The sequence below is a fragment of the Pteropus vampyrus genome, unplaced genomic scaffold (assembly GCF_000151845.1).
Source record: "Pteropus vampyrus isolate Shadow unplaced genomic scaffold, Pvam_2.0 Scaffold20, whole genome shotgun sequence".
NCBI lineage: Eukaryota > Metazoa > Chordata > Mammalia > Chiroptera > Pteropodidae > Pteropus > Pteropus vampyrus.
In genome coordinates this window covers 3146078-3170574 of record NW_011888801.1, presented here as the reverse complement: position 1 = coordinate 3170574, position 24497 = coordinate 3146078, and the positions used below count along the sequence as shown (strand labels likewise).

At 38.4% G+C, this 24497-nt stretch overlaps 1 protein-coding gene and 1 pseudogene across 2 annotated transcripts in view; one reads left to right on the top strand and one right to left on the bottom strand.

Moving 5' to 3' along the window:
- LRMDA (leucine rich melanocyte differentiation associated) overlaps nt 1-24497 on the bottom strand; it is a 999992-nt gene that overhangs the window by 648295 nt on the left and 327200 nt on the right. The gene's annotated exons all lie outside the window — the stretch shown is intronic.
- On the top strand, nt 19443-19561 carry LOC111736602 (annotated as a pseudogene).

Below are 24497 nucleotides of genomic sequence, written 5' to 3'. Positions count from 1 at the left end.
AACCAACATTTCTGTTGTTTTGGAAGATATTATTGTAAACAGAGAGATCAATGTTAAGATGTACTTAGAAGCTCCAATAATGTGCAACAATTTTCTTAAAACTACAGTAGAAAAAAGCAACTGAAACATGAAAATTTAAAGCCCTATTACCTGCATTTCGCTCTGTAACATCCCACTTCCCATCATTTCTAACATGCATCTTAAGTGCGCTAATTGGAAAGGCTCTGCCATGTATACAGCTTTGTTTTCAAGATGACAACTGCTTTGCTTTTATCATGAGGCTCAATAGCAATAGGGGAATCATTTTCAAAATTCAAAGCGTTTTGATCAGGCTGTGTCAACCAGATGCCTGCGCTCAGTTAGTATTCTCTCTTAGGGAGAGAACATGAACGTTTTAGGCAGTGGGGTCCAGGTTAGGGAAAGGAAAGCAGCCCCGAGTGGCTGAGTGGGAAAAGGGTGTCCTAAGATTAAAAACAGAACAAAAGTCCAATAACACTGAAAAGGCTGCCAAATTATTTACCACTGCCTCTTTGGAATACCACACTAAATATGCTACAAATGTTTATTGAAAAGAAAATCATTAACTAATAAATCCCAGAAAAGAACACTGAGGCAGCTTAAGTACCACCCAGGAAAACAGCAGAAAGACTTTCTCAGTTTACATTTGTCTCCTCCAAAATGACAAAAATGCTGGGCAGATGACAGCTGTTGTGTGGTCTGATGAGTGACTCATACCCATGAAAAACTCCCCCAAAAAACAAGATAAATCCATGTTTCTGTGAGTCACTCCATGTTAGAGCCATATCTACCAGACAGAAAAGCTGGGTCTTCAAAGTCCTTGAGCCCAAGAGAAGGAAGCTCTTCACTTTTCCCCCTCCTCAAGAGGTGCTCCCAAATAATTCACACATAGCGACAGGACTAAGGCTAAAGAAAGAATACCAAACATTCAAGTTAACACACGAATGCAAGTTCAAGAATACCAATGCTTTCCAATGGTGACAAATGGATTAATTATCTCTACGGGGAGCCACATGCTTCAGTTTTCACTGAGGTGTAAAACACGAAGACCCAGAATTTCAACCAAGCAGAGCTTTCCCTAGGACAATATCTACTGGTCATATCTTAATTGTCCTTTTAACACAACTGCTTGAACAAGCGTAGTATGATCAGTGAAAGGCAGCAGCAAGAATTATAACCTTCTCTTCCAGCCAAGAGTCTTCAATACACGGTTCATGATGGGGGAACTTTGGACCTTTGAAGTTGCATGCAAATTTGTGTCTATGAAATATCAAAACACAACCTAAAGAAAACATATATCGTATATTTTCTGGAGAATATCAGAATGGACCTGTAAAGTAAAGCTCCTCTGTTCTAGATCCATCCAAAGAATATCCCAATCTCTCAAGATACAAATCCTACGCTCTTCTGGGGGTAAAAAAAAGAGAGAGAGAGAGAGATAACGTTCTTCTAACCTGGCAAGATTCATTAGTTCTGGAGAAGTGGTTCTAAACTTTAATTGATTTGCAGAGAACTCCGCTGGGGAACTTTTCAAAATATAGATTCTCAGCTTCCCAGCAAGAGAGTCTAATTGAAGTCCCAGGTGACTGAGATGTAGGTGGCCCATGAACTACACATCAAGAAACTGTGGTCAGGTGGTTTCACCCCATGGGTCAGGCACTGCAGGCAACTTTGAGTGAACCTCTTTTGGAAGAATATCTCATGAAAGCAATGGCCTCCCCAGAGCTCTTCTTGGTGCCATCAGCAGCTCTACTGCAATATTCCGAGTGTGCTAAACACCCCACACACACTCTCTTTGGATTGCCTGACGTCAGATTTGCCTGGCTCAGCCTCTTGCCTGTTCTTGTTCTACCAACATGATCCATATTGCCCAGTTATCTATAATGTGCCTGGTGTCCTCACCTGTCTGATGTCGTTCTGAAAATACCATCCTTTGTTCCAGGAGCCACAGGGACTCCTACCTAGGAAACTCTGGATTCTCCCCAGGTCTCTGACATTAAACAACCTGTGCACACATGCTCACCCCAATCATTTCTTGTCTATCAGCTCTGCTCTGGCCTGAGTTCCCTGTTCACTTGGAACAGGGCCTGAGAGAGATGGAGTGATCATATAGCCTAATTATTGTTGAATGTAAATGGCAAGGTATTGGGGAACAGGAATGGGGACAAGGCATCACACTCGCTCCCAAACATACAAAGTATATGTCCCTGAATACCAAAGTCTCATACTAACCTTTCAGTTAAACTAGGAAACACAGTTAATCAGGCCCCAAAAGAAAGTGTGTATGAATAATGAAAACAAACAAAATATAGATTCCAGAAAGTCTGTCAATAATCGCTAGCTAGATTCTCACTTCGCCATTTAACTATAAATCCATACTCACTAAGGATTGTATCACAGATCATAAATACCTGTTTATATCATGTCACCACATTCGGAATTGCCCCAGAAAATCATTAACTGGCAAAGAAAGTTTGCAATTTAGAAGATAATGGTAATAAAATGCTCCTCTCTACATTTCCTACTAACAGTTGAAAGAACAGATAGAAACCTCTAAATATATATATTTTAGCATGCAATCATAAATATCTACCACCTTTTCCAAAGACACATTGCATGAGCTAATTTATATCAGGCTGCTAACTTTTTGTTTCATGCTATATTGATGGGCTTGACAGTTTTTCGAAGAGTTTATAACTGCAGCGGTGTCGATCTTATTTAAAGAGAATATTAAATCAAATCCCTTGTCATTGGCATAAAATCTCCTATAGCATCAACAAAAGGCGGCAGTTTTCATTGATTCTCTGATACAAAAGACATATGAAGCAGACTGATGCTGTTCTGCCAAAAAAAAAAAAAAAAAATCACAATTAAAGCCCCATGAAAACTATTAGTCATTGTAAAGGTCATCATCGACTTTTAATGGCATCCTAAAGGGAAACAATATGCTTCATTTCAACATCAAGGGCAAAGAGAATAAAATACTGTATTTCCAGGGTAGGCATAGCAGAGAGTACCAAGAAGCCTTAAATAAATACTTGTTGCATCAAAAGGAAACCCAAATAAAACATAATTCACATCATTCATTTCACCGTCCACATTCATGAGGAGGAAATTTCCAGGGGAATAGCTGACGAAAAATGCATGCATACAACTAGATGTGCTCAGTCATACTGAATGAGCCGATACAGGAAGTGGATTCGCTAAGTGGCAAAAGGTTTTCACTCTTCCAGACCAGAGGAGGGACCATTTACTAACTGGGAATTAAAAATGAGGGTCTGAGCTCCATTTGTACCACAAATGAGCAGGTCACTGCCCTCTGGGGCCCTCCGCTTCCTTACCTGTAAAGGGATTTAATCTAGTTCCTGTGAACCTTCTCAGATCAACAATAGCAAACAGATTTACTCTTGCATTAACTCTGATTGTTAGAGTACCATACTTCTGGATCTCAGTTTCCTTAGTCCTAAAATGAGAGGGGTACTGTGTTGAGAAGGATTCTGAATCAGCATCTAGGCACAGCAACACAAAAAGAGTGCCCTGGTGACTTAGCAACGTGCTCCAAGGGTGCCGGGGAGGGCATGGCAGCAGCTCTTAGCCCTTAGCAGCTCTTAGCCCTGAAATGCCAAAATTATGTAAAATTCACCCCAAGTACACTGGAGAGAGCGCCTAATTTATCAAGTGACCCATCTGAGAGAAAATGCTATGTCTTCAACCAAGGTGCTCTATACAAAGTTCAGACCGCAGCAGGAGTTGGGGGTAGTGCTTAGTGGTAAAATAGAAAATTGCCATGAAAATAACCAGGAAGCTAACCATTTAAATTCCGTCTATGTTTACTCATACTTTGGGGCCTTGGAATCTCTTCCAAAAATCTCCTATTCATAGGGAATTTGCTGCTATTTTCATCAAATGTTTTACATTCATTTATTTAATAATGAATTCCTAAGGACCTACTCCATACAAAGAGCTGTGTTTAGCGGGGTGAGAAAGCCATCCCATCAGGGAAGCCGCATGCATAGTGGTTAAGAGCGTTGGCCCTGGATTGAAATTACCGGGCTTCAAAACCCAGCTCTTCTACTTGCTGTGTGACCTTAGACAAGTTAATCTGAGCCACAATATTTGAATCTGCTAAAAGAGTACAATAATACAGTCTCCATAGGACTACTGCGAGTTATACACAAGATAACCTTTGTAAAGTGCTCACAGGGTACCTCGTATAGCAACATTATACCTCTGTATAGGCCACTCCTTTAAGGTCCATATATATGTAACTGCCCCCACTTTATCCTCAGAGATTTCAAAAGCACTTCAAAGTCAATGTGTCAGAACCCAATTTGTAACCTGCTCTTGCATTCCCACCAACCACTCATCTGTTAGACTGCATCATACAAACTTGCTGTTTCTGCAGATCCCAAATGGCAAAATGTAGGCAATTTCATGAGGGTCGACCCAATGGTTCAAGCCAGAAATCTAGATGTCACCTTCATCATCTTTTGCTCCTTCAGTGCCGCTCTGCCAAGCCCTGCCGACTGGGTCTCCTCAAAACACCTCGACACTTTCCACTTCTTTTTCCTCCACCACCACCACCACCACCACCACCACCACCACACTGATGCAAATCTCTGCTGTCTCGCCTGGATGGCTACAATGCCCTGAAAAAATGTCCTACTTTCACTCCTGCTCCCACCATCTGTCTGCAACCAGCGTGACCTTACAAAATCCCAACCTGAGTTTCTTAGCTTCCTGCTTAAAACACTTGAGTAGTTGTGCGGGTCTCAGAGAATAAAGATAGATGAATGGGTAAAAAAGATGTGATATGTATATACGATGGAATATTACTCAGCCATTAAAAAGAATGAAATCTTGCCATTTGGGACAGCATGGATGCACCGAGAGGTATTATGCGAAGTGAAATAGTCAGATACAGAAAGACAAATACCATATGATTTCACTTATATGTGAAACCTAAAAAGCAAAGTAAACAAACAAACAAAATAAAAATAAACTCATAAATACAGAGAACAAACTGATGGTCACCAGATAGGAAGGGAGTTAGGGGTATGGGTGAAAGGTGAAAGGATTAAGAAGTACAAAATGCCAGTTATAAAATAGTCGTCGGGATGTAAAGTACAGCATAGGGAAAACAGTCAATGTGTGGTATCGGGGGTACCAAAGACTTATCAGGGCGATTACTTCATAAGGTATATGTCTAATCATTACGTTGCACACCTGAAACTAATATAGTGTATGTCAACTGTAATTGAAAAATAAATTTTAAATAAATACGTACATACCAGAAACCGTCAGGGTTGTGCTTGGCCTACCGACACCTTCTCTACCTCCCTGGCCTCACCACATTCCCCGCCTGCTCTCTGTACTCCAGCCACAGTGACCTTCGTCCAGTTTACAAATGTGCCACCCTCCTTCCTGTTCGAGACTCTGTTCATGCTGTTTCTCGGCCTGGAACTGTCTTCCCATCCCATTCTGCCTTCACATCTCAGCACAAACCTCACATCTTTACGCGTCGTTGGCTTCGTGGAAGTACAACCTGCTCAGCTACACAGGACCCCACACTTGACTGAATGTTCTGCTGTTGCCATCTTGAAGTTCTTAATCATTTTGGAACAAGAGGCCTTGCATTTTCATGTTGCACTGGGCCCTGCAAACTACGAAGCCAGTCTTGCCCTCAGGGAGCCTTCCCTAATAGTTCAAATGCCTCTTCACAATCCCTCACAGTACCATGTGCCTGTCCTTTTATGCCACCTATTACAGTCAACATTTTTACACTGATTTGTGAAACTGTGATAATTGTGATGGTTTATCGTCCCCATTAGAACGTAAGCCCCATGAATCCAGGGTCCATGTCTGATTTTTGATTTCCACTTCATCCCTAGCACCTAGCACACAATAGGCAATCAGTAAAAGCTGACCGGATAAGTGTTTTTATTATCCCATTATCATTCCTGTTAGTACCCTGAACCATTAAGACTAAGAATCCAGCAGGGAAGATAAAGAAACTATACAACATGGCAATGGATAATTCCCACCAAGTGCTGCTGGAAGAGCACACTCACTTTTGGGGGTGACTATGGAGCTGCAGGGAAGGCGTAGAGGGAGAACTGAAACAGGCAGTTCCTTGGCTGCATCTGATGGGCAGAGGTCAGGGGAAGGCAGCCCCTTGAATAGAAGAAACAGCGTAAGTAAAAGCACAAATGTAAGGCTGAGAATGGGAACTAATGGTAGATAAAACATTCTGGCATAAGAGCTTAATTTCAGAGGAAAGTCGGTCAAAACTGTGGAAAGTCTTAAACCCAGGCTAGGGAGTTCACTTTTTCTTCAAGTTAAGTGTGGATGTGATAAATGCAGTGTTTTAAGAAATTAGGGTAGTTCCTTATGAAGCCTTAAAAAGTGTCAACATCATTACTCAAATAATTGCATAAAGATGATTTTCTAGCTATACAAAGAGAGAAGAACAATGTTTGAGCTCAGCGCAATGCCTTCTTCTTTTTGGAACCATATGTGAAAACGTGGCTAATAAAAATACGCTCTCACATTATATACAAATGCACGTTAAGCACGCTATACTTTTCAAAGTGCTTTCAAACACACTGTATATAAATGGCTCTCAGCCACCTTTGACGCACCCCTCATCAATTGATCAAGTGCTTGGTCATCCCAGCTGACATCTTCCAGCTGGTACTGCTCCAGAAAGACATTTCTCAGATGAAAGACACATACGTATTTCTCCAGAAGGCAGGAACATATCATCTGCAGCTCCCTGCATCAAAGACTGAGACTGGAAAAGGAGGTGTTTATTCTACTCGGAGTTGTGGTTATTACTGCTTAAATTCACCAAGACAAAGGTGAATTTTTCTAAAAATATAAAGAATGCCCTTTAACAAATGAATAATTCACAAGTGCCCACGTACTGCGTTTGCGTGCCTGTGTAACAGGAACCCAGTTGAGCAACAAAAATGCTCTCATTGTGATGTACAATAAGATCCAAGTGCTCAAAAACTGCACTTAACTCATTACTCAGAAACACGTCCATTGCTCAAAATGGATAGCTATTTAATTTCAACTCGAAGACTATAGGAAAAATGACAAGCCTCTGTTTACACACTCCCTATTTAGAATCAACATAAATACAGGTAGATTATGTCTTCTATCTAAGGCAGATCAAAGAACACCACAACACCGTGCAGCCCCGGCACTATTCTGTCCCATTCCCACAGTCTCCTATATGAATTCTTGTCATTGCATCAATTTAATCCCCTGCCATTTTAGGTCTCTGCTCGTCAAGCTGAATGAAAAGCACAATAGCTGGCATTTAATGTGACAGCGAACCTTTTTCCAACCTGCCTCCTTTAAAGTAAAAGTTTATCGAATGCACAAAATTCCCTTTACAGCTCATTTGAGATGCATAAACAATCCCACAGACAGAAAAGAACAAAAATAATAATTTGCCCTTTTAAGGAGCTGGGCTGCTTGGGGGAAACGTTGAATTCCAGACCCCCTGTTAGTAGCTGGGCAACGCAGGCCACTCTGCCTCCTCACTCGCCAGGCACACCCGCGGCTGCCCAGGCCCGAGCCCTGTCCAGTTTGCTGTGCCTTTGCATCTCCTTGAAGGCTCTACCTCTCTTGACAATCCCAGAGGGAAAATGCTGCTTCCCCACCCTGCACCACATGCCCCTCCACACACAAACCCTGGCCATATGCTTAGTGCTCGCTCCATCTTACATGCTCCCTCTACTAGCTGGGATTTAGAGCACTGACAGCCATGGGACAGACCTCTAGCTAGAGTCACAATGAATTGAGAGGTGAGAACATATTCTGCACACTCACTCTCGACAAGGATTCCAGAGCTCAAACAGGTAGAGACAAGAAGCAGTCTCAAGAAAATCAAATTATGTCAACATAACCAGAGCAAATCTTGTACTGCCCTAAAAGCCACCAAGTGACACCTCTGCCAGCAGGAGGTATCTTCTGAGTGGGGGAAAGACAGGACACAGAAGGGAGACACATTTTAAAAGCCTGCGACATAGAGTAGGAAGATCTATGGGTCAAAGAATCCCAAAGTGCATTCTTTCCTCTAATTTCTAACATCTCAATAAATCAACTGTGGTTCAGATGTTGGGACCCCAGCACACAGCAGAATAACCATGGTTCATAACCACAGGCATCACTGAAGCCTGTGACATGTAAGGCATAGTCAGGGCTTCTAAGTTGTACCACTTGCCAAGACAAAGGTGGAAAAAAAGGAATCTCAACCGGCAGTTGATCAACTTGATCCTGATGGGTTAGCCAGGATCTTCTGACAGTGCTGTGTGGCATTAACAACACATTAATGTAATGAGGAGGCTTCACAGAGCTGTGCTTAGTAATTATTACAGACAGACTAGAAAAAAACCCATAATCCTACTAGAACGTTCAAAGAGCCTTCCATATTTGCAGAGAAATTACCCTGGACTACTGACAGTTTAAGAACTAGTCCAGATCTAAATAAACATGAATTAACATAAAATAAATTATATGAGATTTCTTGAGTTTTCAGGAACCTTGCTAAATTTCACGGTTTACCTTGCTATATTTTCAAGTTCAAGACAAAGTACTATTATGCCCTAATCACAAAACATCCTCAAAGATAACTGCATAGTCTGTATTTAAAAGTTCTAATTGTGACTGAAATCACAAAGTCTCTGATTTTGTACATGAGTGAGCTTCCCAAGTCAAAGTATTTATGTCGTTGACTTATTTCTTTCTCTCTCTCTCTCTCCCTCCCTCCCTCCCTCTCTTTCTCTCACTCTCATTCTAAAAATCTGAACTGCAAAATTGCTACACACAGAGGTTCATGAAGAATTGATGGTAACAGAAATCACACAAGGCCTCTCTGGCTTCCAGGAAAGAAACCTGTCTGGAATAATGACCTCAAAAGTCTCCCTTGTCATAATCTCAGCTACACAATACCTCAAAATCTTGATCATTTTGCACAGCCCCAACCACCCACCGATGACCAAGGTCAGTTCTACTCAGGACTTTTGCTAGCCACCAGGACAAATGCACTGCCAACCCAGATGCCTGGAAATGTCTGCTCCTTCTGCATGATTCAGATGTTCAATTCACACCCATCATCAACTGTCTCACTATAACATATTTTCATCTTAAAGATTCTTTTAGTCTTGTATGAAGTAGGGGGTGATCCATCTTAGATAAATCACATACACGAAGTACTTCTTTTTGGCCAATGGAGGCCTGGCCAGTGAATCCCTTCAGGGACCACTCAGATTAACAACTTTATATTCTTCAACCCTTACTTCAGACCTCTAATTCATTAAGCCTCAGTATATTAGTATTATAGGGATCCCTGGTTCATTTTACAGATAAGAAAACTGAGGTCCACAGAGGCTAAGTAATTTGACTCTTAGCCTCACAGAAAATGTCACTAAACCAGCACAGAAAGTAGTTTCCTTGACTACTGAGATCTGAAGAATGTTTATGAACGGCATCAGTAAAGACATAGTTGAAGTGGTGGGGTGGGGAGAAGTTGTTCCACACCAGAGTTGTTTCCTTAATACAGATGCAGCTTTTGCCTCCTACACTTCCCTGGTGTTCCCGACTAGGGCTGGCAAGAATCTCCATCAACTCTCAGATCGTGCTATTCACATACAGGAACCACTCCTCTCATGCATAGAGAAAATGGTATTCTCAACCTTCCGTCTTAGTCAAAGAAACCCAAACTGGCTGATACAAAGGACAAGATTTGTTTTAAGCCTCCATTCTCCCTAGCTGCAAAGTGGACTTCAGCCTGCCCAAATTCTCTGAACTATCTCCCTCCAAAACATACACATCCCAAAAGTAAGCCCCTCCCAGAGCAAACCCTGTGGCTCCAATCCTTAGGAACAAGAGCAAATACATCCTGGGGCTTTGAATACACAGAGACAGGAAGGTAGAGAGGAGGAATCCTCAGTCAGGGCCAGGAGGAAAATCGAACCTTTGAAAATTGCAAAGCAAAAAATGCCAAGAGAGAGTCTTCACTGTCACAGCTGCTTACCATAGAAATCTCTCCTCATTTGGGGATGACATCGGCAGACCTGATTTTTTGTCACCAGTCACTCCGTACTTGCTTTAATTATGCAGCACACCAACAGAAATTTTCTTTCTGATCACATAAATCACATCTCTGTGACACCAGGCTCAATAGGCACCGCCAGAACAATGTGGTGAAAGCTATCGACTCCATCGCTCAAGTCCACAAGGTGTATCATTTAGCCAAGAGTGATAATTAGACGCAGAATATACTGAAAACTGTCAATAGGCATGTCAATAGGAGAACTCTTAGCATCTAACACCTAGTGAATCAATGGTGTTTTTCAGCTATAAAAATCAAGAAAATGATAGCTTTCAAATGAATGGTGGAAAGGAAACAGGAGCCTCCTTGGGGAGGAATAAAACAGCTCAATTTTCCCTTACTGAGAGGCTCTCCAACTACTTCACTCAATGGAAAAGGTCACAGAACATTACAGCAAAATATCTCTGAAACAAGATGTACAACAGCGCTGGGACATGACATGCTGCCTGGGTACCCCACTAAGGCCTCACTATCTTTGACCTGACAGGAGCAGCAAATGGGTCAGATGGCAGACCAGAACCAGAGAGGGAGGTTGAGAGAGAGGGAAAGAAGATGGTGATTCAGCTGCAGGGGGAAGAGGTGTATCCCATTCATGAGACTATGTGCAGGGGTGGGGGTGTCTGAGACCAAGTACAGAGGAAGTAGGCACTTGGACTGGGTGCTGCTGAAAAGACAGACAACCTCTTAGCAATGCTCAATTACATTTCACGATCAATGCAAATATTACGAGACAATACTTATATGCTGTTCTAAGTACTCTGCGTATATTACCTCACTTAATCCTCATGACAGCTCTATGTAATAGGTAACATTATTAGCCCCATTTTACAGATGAGGTAAGTTAAGGCACAGAGAAGTTAAATAATTTGCTCAAAGGCACACAGCTAGTAAGCAACAGAACCTGAATTTGCATGCAGTGAAGCTGAGCTCTCACACAGCATGCTACGCTGCCTCTCACGACGGTCAGGCAGCACTCGGTTACACCTGCCTTTTCCCTTCTAACAAGAGAGGTGACAGGTGAACCTCTGTGAAAGGCTGAGAGGTACTATGTCCTCTGGGCAAGTCTTCGGACTTCTCTGGGTGTCTGGTTCCTTATATGTGGAAGGGAGGCCTTGATCATGAGACTTGTAGAGTACGTTATAATACACTGAGTTCACCAAGTGGCTTTACACACTCTCAATCACAGCCTGAAAACTGAACCGTCATTTCATTTTACAGACACACAAACTGAGCCTTAGAGAAGTTTAGTAAAATGTCTCTGATCACACAGCTATGGGCAGTGCTAGAACCTGGTGGTTCTGACTCTCGGACTGTGTTCTCCATCACCCCATTAAACTGAAGGCTGCAAGAAGGCTTTGTGCATAAAGTGCCAGGAATGAGTGACTAGTACATTTGGTTAGTCCTCAGTAAATGATAGGAGCAGTGGGAAGGGCAAAGGGCAGGAGAAGGAGGAGACAGGGAAAAACAGAGGCGGAAGTAAAAGGAGCTGGGAAAAATATACACATTAGTGTACATCTGGACAAGATTGCAAATAACTTCAGCCATTAACAAATCAAGAGAATGAACATGAGCTGCTACTTCTAGTTTCAATCTAATATGCTATTTATTTAACCTACTATTAGTACTCTCTTTAGGTGTTCTTACATTAAATTGGTGAGGTATTTTTTAATCAAACAAAGCAATAAAACTAATTTTAAGTAACATTTATTAAACTTTTACTATATGCCAGGTTCTGAGCTTGGCTCTCCCATTTTTTTTTACAGCTTTATTTGAATATAATAGATAACTTGTTCCTCATACTTACAGTGTTCAATGAGATTTTTTTCAATTATAGTTGGTATACAAATTGGTTTCAGTTGTACAGCATAATGATTAGAAATCTATATAATTCACGAAGTGATCACCCCAATAAATCTAGTACCCCTCTACCTCCATACATATTTATTACATTATTGACTATATTCCTTATGTTATACTTTATATCTCCATGACTATTTGTAACTATCCATTTGTACTTCTTAATACATTTTACACCAACCCCCCAACACCCCTTCCATCTAATAACCCTCAAAATATTCCCTGTATCTATGAGTTTGTTTCGGTTTTTGTTGTTGTTGTTGTTGTTGTTGCTTGTTCTTTAGATTCCACATGTATGTGAAATCATATGGCATTTATCTTTCTCTATATGACTTCCTCCTTTGACTCAGAATCAGGGGTCCCCAATCCCTGTTAGGAACCGGGCCACACAGCAGGAGGTAAGCACCAGGCAAGCAAGCAAAGCTTCATCTGTATTTGCAACTGCTCCCCAGTGCTAGCATCACCGCCTCAGCTCCACCTCAGATCATCGGGCATTAGATTCTCATAGGAGTACTGGTCTCTGGTGCCAAAAAGGTTGGGGACCACTGCTCTAAATGATAGCTTTGCTGGATAAAGTAATCTTGGTTGTAGATCCTGAGTTTTCAACACTTTGAATATTTTGTGCCAAGGCCTTCTGGCCTGCAAAGTTTCTTTTGAGAAATCAGCTGACAGTTTTATGGGAGCTCCCTTGTAGGTAACTGTTTTTCTCTTGCTGTTTTTAAGAGTCTCTCTTGGTATTTAACCTTTGGCATTTTAATTATGATGTGTCTTGGTGTGGGCCTCTTTGGGTTCTTTTCTGGGGGGACTCTGAGCTTCCTGGGGTTATATGTCTATTTCCTTCACCAGAGTAGGGAAGCTTTCCATCACTATTTCGTCAAATAGGTTTTCAACTTATTGCTCTCTCTCTTCTCCTTCTAGTACCCCTATGATCTGAATGCTGTTATGTTTGATGTTGTCCAATAGGCTCCTTAAATTATCTTCATTTTTTGAGGGGGGATTCCTTTTTCCTGTTGCTGTTCTGATTGGTTGTCCTCTGTTACCCCATCCTCTAAGTCAGTGATTCGAAGTTCCACTTCATCCACTCTATTGATTCCCTCTAATATACTCATCATCTCAGATACTATATTCATTTCTGTCTGGTTCCCTTTTATAATTTCCATCTCCATTTTTATGTTTTTTATATTTCTGTTAAAGGTCTGAGTTCATCTACTCTTCCCCTAAGTTCATTGAGCATCCTTATAACCAATGTTTTGAACTCTGCATCTGGTAGATTGCTTGACTCCATTTTTACTGGAGCTCTGTTCTTTCATGTAGGACATGTTTCTTTGTCTCCCCATTTTGGCTGCCTTTCTGTGTCTCTCTCTCTATGTACTAAGCAAAGCTCCTAAGTCTTCCAGTCTTATTAGCATGGCTTTATGTCGTAGGCATCCAGTGCCACAGTCCTGAGAGGGGTCCAGCTGCAGACCAAGTTTAACTCCAGCCTATGCCCCTCCAGGGCCACCTGGTAAGATTCAGCAAACAATCCACAGATGGCTGATACCTGTGCTGTGATTTTGTTACCTCGAGAGGTCATGCCAAAAACTGAGGTTGGGTGCCACCAGGGTGGGGCTTGGAGCTACTCAGCAAGGGGCACAGTACGTGCTGAGGACACCACTGGATGTGTCTTGGGGAGGGCTGCAGTTTGGGAGGGGCAGAGTTTCAGGGAGTCCTCTGGTCAGAGCAACTCTGTTACCCAATTTGATGATATCTCAGCTATGGCAGTGCCTGCGTCCCTACTCTGGGAGGAGGCTAGGCTCAACAGAGGAATAATGGATGCCACCAGCACTTCTTCCCAGGAAAAAGCTGGGCCTCCGGCCCTCGCCCTGAAGCTCAAGAACTCAGCATCCTCCCATATGTCCCTGGTGTCCCTGCTTCTTCTCTTGTCCCCTAGAGTCTAGGACATAAGCTAATTATGTTACTCCTCTACACAAACCCATCAATGCTTCTTATCTCGCCCAGAGCAAATACCAAAGCACTCACTATAGTTCACAAAGACCCCTAAAACTTCACTCCAACTCATTAATCACACTTCTGCTCAGGGCTTTGCATTTGCTGTTCCCTCTGTCTGAAGTGCTCTTCCATTAAATCCTCCAAAGGGGGGCTTTTTTCTAATTCTTCTGATCTCAGTACAAGTATTTCCCTCACCAGAGAATTCTTACCTAAACATGCTATCTGACAGTTGTTTACTATCTGTTCATTTTCTGCTTCCTCCATCTACAAAGTAAGCTTCAAGAGGTGGTGACTTTGTTTTAGTCATTGCTGAACTACAGCACCTTGAACTGTGCCTCATACACAATAGGCTCTCAGTCTATAATGACTATCTGAACAAATAAATGAATCCAGATGCACAGAAAAAAAAAATTGAATATTAGTGATAAAATTAGTCACTGGTTCAGCCACTTAATTCTAAGCATCTTCAGTGAGCAGAGTTGGACATGTCTCCCAAAAACCATGGAGGCCAATCTGATTAAAAGGTATTCACCATGAAAAATAAGAGTTATGCTAAGGCAGGGATCCAGCTGAAGACCCATGTTCCCTGGAAGGAGTCTGTACAATCAAAATATCCCAAATCACCAAAAATAGAAGAGTGAAGAGAACACCGGAAGCACATCCTCATTGCTATCCCCATTTCCAGCCTTATAGAGGAATATAAGAAAGCTATTTATGGGAGTTCCTGTTCTGGTAATAATGAAGTAACTGGTATCAGACTAACTCTCCCACAGGTAAAAATTATGAACTCTGAAGAAAATATAAGCAACGACTGTCTACCAAAGCAGGCAGGAATGGAGCAAATTCATTGACCTTTACTAAAGAAGTGAACCATATTAGGTGATATCTATGTTTAAATGGTTTTTCCCTTGAGGCCACTTTGCTCTCTGCAGTGCACATAGAAGCTAGAATTCAAGAAGAAAGCTGAAATCTCACTAGCTTTAAAAACCAGAGAGCAGGGTAATCAAAGTGGTTGGAAATTGTAAAGGGAAATATGAGAGCAGAGAAATGACAGAAGTAGAAAATCTGCATACACCCTCCTCACAAATCCTTAGCTTACTCCTGAACCAGGGGGACACAAGGGAAGTCCATATAGTCTGGCAGAAACTAACAGATGAAAGGCTGAAAAAAGCTACCAGGTACTTCATAAGCTGTCCATCATAGGGGAGTCAGTTTGGAGTTTTAATTCTAAATACATTGGGCTTTATATCAAAATCCCTAAAGGGAAACACCTTAAAAGTACAGACAATGCCCAAGGATTATGATTTTGCACTAAGACCAATAGCAAAATTGAAACTGAGCTGCCCTTCTTAAGAAGATGTGCAAACAAGACTCCTCAAGTTCAAGGTTATCCGCCAGTAATTCATTTGCAAAAATCAATCTATTATAAAAGTCAACACTTTTAAGAAGAATGTAACAAAATCCAGAATCTTAGCAATATTTTACCACAATGTCTTGTATACAATGAAAAATACTAGACATGTAAAAATGTGATTTATAGTCAAAAGAAAAATCAAGCAAGAGAAACAGATCTGAGACAATACAAATGTTTAGACTTTAAAGAATTATTATAAATATTTTTAAGGAATTCAAAGAGCATCACGATGAGTAAACAAATGGGGGAATCTCAACATATAATTCTAAGCTACAAATAAGTAACCAAATAAAATTATATAATAAAAGTATCTAAAATGATTTTTTTTTAAAGATTAAAACAAATGAGCAGAGTCTCAGTCAAATGTAGGACACTATCGAGTGCTCTAACATATGTAATTGGAAGATGAGAAGAGAAAATGAGGCAAATGCAATATTTGAATAAATAAAGGACATAAATTTTCCAACTTTTGGGGGGAAAAAACAACAACATACCGATCAAAAAGTCTTCATAAACTCAAAGCTGGATAAATACAAAGAAAACCACACTAAGGCTCTGAATACAAAAGATGAAAAGGAAATCTTAAAAGTATCCAGAGGAAAAAGATACATTAAATTTACGGGACAACAAAACAATTGATGGCTGGCTTGTTATTAGAAACAACGGATATCAGAAGTCAATTGAAAAATATCTTTAAAATACTAAAAGAAAAAAATAAATCATCAATCTTGAATTTCATATTTAACAAAAATATCCTTCAAAAATGAAGACAAAATAAAGGTTTTTACAGATAAATGAATACAGACGATTCATCTCTGCTGACCTTCATTACACTAAATTATGCTTAACAGAAGTATTGCCAGATGGAAATTTGTATCTATAGGAAGAAGAGCATCTGAAGTAATAAATATTAATATAAAAATTATTTTTTTCTTAATCTCTTTAAATGTAAACTGACAGTTTAATACAAAAATTACAATGGGTTTATATTATAGATGCAAAAGTGAATAACAAAATAGCACCAAAAGAAGGAAAGGTAAATAGAATGGATTAAACTGTGGCAAAGTTGTTACATTTATGTGAAGTTGTACAATATTAACTCTGAGTAGGCTGTGGAAAATGAAGCTAAATTGGGGATGCAAATTTTAATCTCTAGAAAAAAATGCTAAAAAATAATTTAAAAGCTATATGAGAAATTAATATATACTAAAAAGCATTCCATTTATCTAAAAGAAGGCAAAAAAAATAACGAGAATAAAGAAAAGCAGATGGGACAAATAGAAAATATCTTAAAAAATGTTAGACTTAAGCCCAAACTTATCAATAAGTATGTGATACAAACAGCTAAACATTATAATTAAAAAGAAAAGATCATTGACCTGAATAAAACAACACGGCTTAACTGACTGCTATATACAGAGATGTATGTATAATATAAATACATAAAAAGGTTGAAAGTGAACAAACGGAAAACTATATTTGTACTCTGGAAAATATAAGTATAAAAAAGCTGAAATGGATACACCAATATCAAAAAAATAAACTTCAAGAAATGAGTACTACTAGAGATTTAAATAGAGATATTACATAATGATTAAAGGATCAGGTCATCAGGAAGTCATACAAATCATAAATGTTTGTGCACTTATATACAAAAACTTCACAATAGATGATGTAAAAGCAAGATAAATCTAAAAGTACAAACTGGCAAATCCATAATCATGGTTAGAAGATTAATACCTCTCTCTAAGAAATTGATAGAACCGCAGGGCAACAAAATCCGGTAAGGATACAGTAGATTTGAACACACTACTGAACAAATTATTCCAACTGATATTTATAGAACACTATACCCAATAACTACAGAATACACATTATTTTCAAGTACACAAGGTATATTTATAAAGATAAACCATTAGTTGTGCCATAAAATGTCTCAATAGATATTCAAATATTGAAATTTTAAAGAGCGTATTCTCTGAAAAAAAGAATTAAGTTAGAATTCAATAAAGTATAAGATATCTAGACAATCTGAAATAAATAAAAATTATAACAATTCACTTCTTTAAAACTCATGAATCGAAGAAGAAATTGCAAGGAGAATTTGAAAATATTTTGAATGGTATATTGATAAAAAAAATAAAAAACAGCATAATCTAATGGATACAGCTAAAGTGATGCCTGAAGGGGTTATTTATAGCTTTAAATGCTTCTAAAATTAGAAGTTTAAAACCATGACCTATTAGAAAAATAGAAAATTTTTTTTCCAAAATAAAAAAAAAAAATCAAAGCATATAAAAAGAACCAATGAAATAAAAAAGAACTGACAATAGAGAAAATCAACAAAAGCAAAAGCTGGTTCTTTTAAAATATTAATAAAATTGATAAACCCAGAAGAAAATCTTCATGACCTTTAATTAAACAAAGATTTTTTATATACAACACAAAAAATATTATCTGTAACAGAAAAATTGATATATTGGACTGAAACAATATTTAAAACTTTTTCAATTCAAAACATACCATTGTAAAAAAAATAAAGATAAGACAAGAGTAGGAAACAATATTTGCAAATTATATACCTCATATAGAAATTATATCCACAATATATAAAGAATACTTACAATTCAATAATAAAAAGATACATAACCCAATTTCAAAATAGACAAAGGATCTAAATAGATATTTACCAAAGAAGATATACAAATGGCCTAATAAACAGATAAAGAGCATTCTAAATTGTCATTCACTACAAAAATGCAAATTAAAACCACAGCAAGATATACCATCAACTCACTAGAATGGCTAAAATGAAATTTAAAAAAAGATAAACAATAACAAATGTTGGGCAAATGTAGAAAAATTGGAACTCTCATATACCCATGGTGGGAATGTAAAATGGTGTAGCCACTGAAGAAATCAGTCTAGCAGTTTCTTAAAAAGTTAAAGATAAATTTACCATACAACCTAGCAATTCCACTTCTAGGTGTCAAACCCACTGAAAGGAAACATACATCAACACAAAGATGTGTACATAAATATTTATAGCAGCATTATTCATAATGGCCTGAGACTGGAAACACCCTAAATATCCATCAACTGATAAACTTAATGATCTATATCCATGCAATGGAACACTATTCAACAATAAAAAGGAACAGAGTACTGAGACATGCCATACATGCATGAATCTCAGAAACATTATGCTAAATGAGAGAAGCCAGATACAAAAGACCATATACTACTGTATGATTGCATTTGTATGAAATGTCCAGAAAAGCCAGATCAATAAAAACAGAAACTAGTTTACTGGTAATTTAGAGCAGGAGGTGGGAACAGGGAGGGACTGCGAATGGGCAGCACAAATTTTTTAGAGGTAATAAAATGTTCTAATATTAGATTGTGGTGATAGAATGTTATTAATGCATTTATTACTAAAATTCACCAAACTGTGCATTTAAAATGGGTAACTTTTATGGAATGTATTTTTACCTCGATAAAGCTGCTTGAAAAAAATGATAAACCCCTAGGCAAGAGACTAAACAAGAAAAAAAGAGAGGAAGAAAACCAATTCAGGAATGGAAGAAGGCTATCACTAAAGAGTCTATGGACATTAAAAATGATAATAATGGAACACTGTGAATAACTTTATGTTCAGCAATTCAACAGTTAGAGGACCGAACAAATTTCTTGACAATGCAGCTTAAGGTTAAAGAAACTGACACACAAAAAATAGAAAATCTCAATAGCCTTGTATTTACTAAAGAAATTAAACTCAAAATATGTAAAAACCTTCTGAAAATGAAATCAACAGGCCCAAAGGATTTCATTGCTGAATTCTATCAAAAAAATTTTAAGGTAAAAACAATAGCAAAATTACACACTCACTTTCAGAAAATAGAGAAGGAAGGAATACTTCCCTACTCAGTTTGAGGCAAGTATAATACACCCATATATGATAGATATACAAGAAAAAAAATTACAAGACTAATTTCCATCATGAACATAGACTCAAAACCCTTAACAAAATATTTGCAAGTCTAAGGCCATGCTACCCTGAACAAGCCTGATCCCATCTGATCTCGGAAGCTAAGCAGGGTCGGGCCTGGTTAGTACTTGGATGAGAGACCACCTAAGAAGACCAGGTGCTGTAGGTATAAAAAATAAAAAATAAAGGATTGTAAGCTGACAAGGTCCTTGCAATCTATAAGGTCAACCAAGGGTTGCCTCACCTAAAAAAAAATGAAAAATAATTAAAAAAAAAACATATTAGCAAACTGAATCCAGAAATATACAAAAAGAATAATACATCATGACCAAGTGATGTTTATTCCAGGAAAACATGATGAATTTAACTTTAAAAATCAACAAATTGCATTCACCATGCAACAAGAAAAAAAAAGGAGAAAACCCACACAATCATTTCAATAGAAGCGGAAAAAGCATTAGACAAAATTCACATCCTTTCATGATAAACTAGGAATAGGAGAGAACGCCCTCAATCTGATAAAGGGCACCTAAAAAAATCTATACCCAACAAAATACACAATGATAAAATACTGAACACTTTCTAAAATTGGGAGCAAGAATGTCTATTCTCCTTCTACTTGGCATTGTAATGAAGGCCTTTGACAGGGCAATAAGATGAGAACAAGAAATAAAGACATAAAATTAGAAGGAAGTAAACCGTTTCTATTCCCAGATTATACGATGGCTTACACAGAACCTCCTAACAAATTTTATAAAACTAAAAATACTAAGCGAATTTAGCAAAGTTGAAGAATACAAGCTTAAAACACAAAAATCAATTATATTCCATTTTTATATTTCTACATACTAAAAGCAAAATAATGAAAAATGTAATATTTTACCATTCCACTTATAATGGCATCAAAAACATAAAATGACAATGAAAAAATAAAAGACATGTTAAGAAGTCTGCACTAAAAACTACAAAACGTATGAGTACATGGAAAGATGCAATGTTTTTTTGGATTGGAAGATTTAATATTGTTAAGATGTCGGTTTTCCACAAATTGATCTACAGATTCAATGCAATTCAAACCATAACCTCAGATGCATGTTTTTGTAGAAACTGACAAGTTGATTTTCAAATTTACACAGAAAAGCAAAGGACCCAAAAAAGACAAAGACTCTTAAAAAGAAATACAAATTTGGAGGACTTCAAGACTTACTATAAAGCTACAGTAATCAAAACAGGATGGCATTGGCATAAGGATAAAAATACAGATCAATGAAACATAACAAATAAACCAGAAACGAACTCACACATTTATGGCCAATCGACTTTTGATAAAGTTTCCAAGATAACTGAATAAGGGAAGTATAACTGAAAAGAATAAAGGGAGCTGAAAACACTACATAAGCATGTGAAAAACAATGACTCTCAATTCTTAACTCACAGTTGTGAAAATTAATTCACCATGGATCGAAGACTTAAACATAAAAGCCAAAATTCTAAAGCTTCCAAAAGAAAACAGAATATCTCATAACCTCAAAGAAGGCAAAGATTTCTTAGAACACAGAAAATACTAATTTCCCTCCTTACCCCCACCCCCAAGAAAAGAGATACATTTATATTTATCAATATAAAAACCTTCTGCCCATCAAAAGGCACCATTAAGGAGATGAAAGGGTAACCCAAAGACTGGAAGACATCTTTTAAATAAATATAAATACAGATGTAATATAGATATCTGACAAAAGACTTGTAAGAATATATAGAGTACTCTACAAATCAATAACCAAAAAATAACTCAATTTTTTAAGTGGGGAAATATTTTAACAGTCCATTCACAAAATATGATAAATGTCCACTTAACTCATGAAAAGATACTCAGTATCATTAGTCATCAGGAAAATATATTAAAACCATAATGAGATACCATTTCACACCTATCACAATAAATAAAGTTAGAAAGACTGACAACACCAAATAGTGAAAAGGATGTAGTGTAACTGGAAATCTCACACATTCCTGGCAAAAGTGTATATGGTACAATCACATTGGATAGGTGTTTTGCCAGTTTCCATAAATTTAAACCAATATCTATCTAACAATTGCACTCCCAAGTATTTATCCAATAGAAATAAAAACCTAGATCTACACAAAGACTTTCACATGAATGCTCATAATAGCTTTATTCATAATAACCAAACATTACAAACAACCATCAAAAAGAAAATGGGTAACAAATTATTAAATAGTCATACAATGGAATAACACTTCTGATATGGACAACATGGGTAAATCTCAGAAACATTTTTTTGAAAAAGAAACAGACACATGAGTACATACTACATGATCCCATTTATATGAAGTCCACAAACAGGACAGTTGTTTCCAATAGAGGATGTGTAAAGCAGCAAAAGGGAAGTTTCTGAAATGATAGAAATGCCCTATATCTTAATTGGGGTGCAGATCCATAGTACATACATTTATTAAAATCATTTTACAGTATATGTAAGATCTGTGCATTTCACTTCATCTGAAATTTTCCTCTATTTAAAAATAAATCCTAAAATAAAATTAAATTTGCTTTAAAAAGATTTTTAAAAGCTAGCTGGGTAGAGTATTAGGATCATCTTCATTATCCTGTGGTAATGAACACCCGCTAAGTCTCAGTCCCTTAAGCAGGAGTCAGCCTGGTGACCAAACACAGCCTGGTGACCAAACACAGCCTACTGCCTGTTATCAATAAACCTTTATTAGGACATTTCATGCCCATTTGTTCACATATTTTCTATGTGTAAAAAAGTTGAGTAGCTGTGACAGAGACTATATGGCCTGCAAACTAAAAGTCTAAGATGGTTTCGACCTGGCCCTTTACAGACAAAGTTTGTTTTTTACCCCTAGCTTGAAACCATAAAGGTTTCTCGCTCATGCTCCATATTAATTAGAAGTGAGCTAGGAGTTCTGCTTCATGTCATCCTCATTGTAGGATCTAGCTGATAGAGCAGATTATCTGGAATGATGTTGGTCACTGTGATGAGGGAAATGAGCAAGTTCTGAAGGATCTTACACCAGCAATAAAACAATCTAGCCCCAAAGTAACACATCACTTTCCTTACAATTCCTGGGCCAGAACTATTCACATGACCCCATTCACACACATGACCCCACTCACACAAGGGGACCAGAAAACACAATCCCACATTTATTCATATATGTGCCTGGAAGTGGAGGAGAACTGGGCCATTCGCCAAATAGCACTAATGACTACCACAATAAAACTCAGAACCAATCAGTCCAGGTGTTTATTTCCCACAAACATGTATAACCCTGAAATATTTCCCTACTGAGTAGAAGTTCTAATCATAAAAATTCTAAAAGTTGCCCCTCACCCTACCCTTTGGCTCCCATGTTATACTGGTTAGGGAACCCAGCACTGTTTTCTGCCTTCATACATCCGGAATGCAAATCTGACTAACCATCACCTTTGCATTTAATATTCTTTAATAGGGGTTTCAGTCCTTGAGAAGTAGTCAACACAGACTCTGCCAAACCTCTGAGACCCTGCAGCCTCATCTCTCTCTGACACTGGTTCGATTTTGTTGCTCTGGAATACAGCGTATAATTACCCAGGCATATTGTACTATTTCCGGAGTCCATCCATTCTCTTGCTCCTGTGGTTTCTGCTGTGTGGAAGATACTCTCACTCTTTAAGACTCAGCACAGTCATTATCTTGTCCACAGAGCTTGCCATGACCACCAGTCAGAGAAAACTTTGCTACTATTACATCAGACCCAAAGTCCCCAAACTGCTGCTATTGCACCAGCCCCAAAGTACCTAATCACACTACTTAGTCAATCAGGTTAAATGACAGCTAACTTACATTGTACTCACCAGGTGGCAAGCACTTTTCTAAGCACTTTTCATGTATCATCTCATTTAGTTCTCATAACGACCTAGAGGTAGTACTAGTACCATCTTTATTTTACAAACAAGGACACTGAGGTGCAGGGACATTAATTAATTTTTGCAAAGTCTCACAGGTGTTAAATGGCAGAACTGGGGTATGGCCGGTAGGCTCCAAGGCATAATCTTAACCACTCTATTATCTTGCATCTCAACATTGAGAGCAGAACTGTCTTTCTTTGAGAGTGTAAGGCAGAGATCCCCAACCCCAGGGCCACGGACTGGTACCTGATCTGTGGGCTGTTAGGAGAACCAGGCTGCACAGCAGGAGGTGAGCAGCTGGCAAGCTAGTGAAGCTTCATCCGTATTTGAGGCGCTCTCCAATGCTAGCATCACCGCCTCAGCTCCACCTCAGATCATTAGGCATTAGATTCTCGTAGGAGCACTGGTCCCTGGTGCCAAAAAGGCTTGCGGCCACTGGTGTAAGTCGCTCAGCAGCAAAAGTAGCTACTCATTCCTTTTTCTATATACCCCCAGTGCCTGAATCCTAGGTATTTAGTCAATAGTAGCTGCGTAAATCAAGGTTTATTCAGATGAAATAAATGAGACCCTGGATTCTGCAAACCAAACTTTCTGCTATATAAAGTCATCTTGACTAGTGACATTCAGGAAGTAGGCAGATAATTACCATACATACCTTTTCCTGGATTCCAGGCCTTCCTCCAGGGCTGCTGGCCAACTTGGAAATGGAGAGGAAAGGTCTGAATTATAGATCATTAGAAAACAAGCTCCTCTAAGTTGGGACAAGCATCTATCCAATCATTCAGGAACATTTACAGAATCCTGACTGTTTAGAAATGCAAGAAATGACTTTGTGCAGAAAACAGCACAAAGCTTTCCTAAAAGTTTTTCCTTCCTCACATAATTATGCTTTAAATTCTTAATAGCTATAATTATGGAAGATGGCATTGTCGTGCCTGTAATTTTTCCTATCCCCCTTGGTATTTATTGATGATAAATGGCTTTATTAAAAAATAATGATAATTACCTTGTTTGGTTGTATATCAATATAGTTTCAGTTTTTCTTTATTACCACTTATGGAATTTTATGGATTGCCAACATTTAGCTTTTTATTGGTTTATATTCTCTTGATGGTATAAAAAGGGGGAGAGGAATTAACAATAATTTTCTTCCTTCATTTCCTGACACCCC